Genomic DNA, 1,909 nt, shown 5'->3' with positions numbered 1-1,909 from the left:
GCAATGTTTTAAAAACCAAAGCGACGATTGAACCGAAATTTTGCTAAATTGGTTAGATTGGGGTCTGACCGGGGTTTAATTTGGTCCGAACCGATCCACCATTTACCAACTAAAATATAATACAAATATATATATATATATATAGGGTCGGGTTCTGCAACAGACATTGCGACACACATATAGACAACGTGTTTGTCTTATATGGGCAAAAATGTTTGGAATGAGCTGATTTTTTGTGAGGATGATCTCTGTGATGAGGGGATCATCCTGGAAAAAAATCATCCCATTCCAAAACTTGTAACCCCATCAAAATTGATTTACAAAAATTGGACGGTATATAATTTTTCAATAAAAATTGGACGGTCTAGAAGTTTTGGAATGAGCTGATTTTTGGCAAGGATGATCTCCTCACCACAGAGATCATCCTCACAAAAAATCAGCCCATTCCAAACATTTTTGCCCATATAAGACAAAACACGTTGTCTATATGTGTGTTGAAATGGTTGTCGTTTGAACCTGATCCATATATATATATATAGGGAAATGTTCAGCACCCTAAGTTTTACCACACACTTTAACAAACGTTTTTTGTCCTACATGGGTTAGAAGTTTTGGAATGAGCTGATTTTTGGTGAGGATGATCTCTATGATTAGAAGATCATCCTCTCCAAAAATCAGCCCATTCCGAAATGTTTAGCCCCATGTTTACACGTTGAAAAATCGTGGACCGTCCATTTTTTGTAAATCAATTTTGATGGGGTTAGAAGTTTTGTTGTTGATCTGATTTTGGTGAGGATGATCTCCTCACCATAGAGATCATCCTCACCAAAAATCAGTTCATTCCGAAACTTCTAACCCATGTAAGACAAAACGCGTTTGTTAAAGTGTGTGGTAAAACTAAGGGTGGCGAACGGGACCCATATATATAGGGAAATGTTCAGCACCCTAAGTTTTACCACACACTTTAAAAACGTTTTTTGTCCTACATGGGTTATAAGTTTTGGAATGGGCTGATTTTTGGTGAGGATGATCCCTATGATAGAAGATCATCCTCCCCAAAAATCAGCCCATTCCAAAATGTTTAGCCCCATGTTTACACGTTGAAAAATCGTGGACCGTCCATTTTTTGTAAATCATTTTTGATGGGGTTAGAAGTTTTGGACTGAGCTGATTTTTGGTGAAGATGATCTCCTCACCATAGAGATCATCCTCACCAAAAATCAGCCCATTCCAAAACTTCTAACCCACGTAAGACAAAACACGTTTGTTAAAGTGTGTGGTAAAGCTTAGGGTTCTGAACGAGACCCATATATATATATGGAGCGGTTCGTCAGCCCTAAAGTTTGCCAAGTTTGGTGCCAAAATTTTTTTGTAAATCACTTTTGATAGGGTTAGAAGTTTTGGAATAGGCTGATTTTTTGTGAGGATGATCTCTACGATGAAGAGATCATCCTCACAAAAAATCAGCTTATTTTGAAACTTCTAAGCCTAGTTTACAAGTTGAAGAATCGTGGATCGTCCAATTTTTGTAAATCACTTTGGATGGGGTTAGAAGTTTTGGAATAGGCTGATTTTTGGTGAAGATGATCATCATATATATATATATATGGGGAAATGTTCAGCAACAAACATTTTGGCAAACATTTTTTTAAATATGGGTTAGAGGTTTTGTAATGGGCTGATTTTTGGTGAGGATGATCTCTACGGTGAGGAGATCATCATCATCAAAAATTAGCCCATTCCAAAACTTCTAACTCCATCAAAAATGGTTTACAAAAATGGACGGTCCATGATTTTTCAACTTGTAAACTGGGACTAGAAGTTTTGGAATGGGCTGATTTTTGGTGAGAATGATCTCCTAACCGTAGAGATCATCCTCACCAAAAATCAGCCCATTCCAAAATCTCTA

The sequence above is a fragment of the Akebia trifoliata genome, chromosome 11 (genome assembly GCF_017979445.1).
Source record: "Akebia trifoliata isolate Shusen 1 chromosome 11, ASM1797944v1, whole genome shotgun sequence".
NCBI lineage: Eukaryota > Viridiplantae > Streptophyta > Magnoliopsida > Ranunculales > Lardizabalaceae > Akebia > Akebia trifoliata.
The sequence above is the reverse complement of the archived record's forward strand: the minus strand, read 5'-3'. Positions refer to the sequence as shown.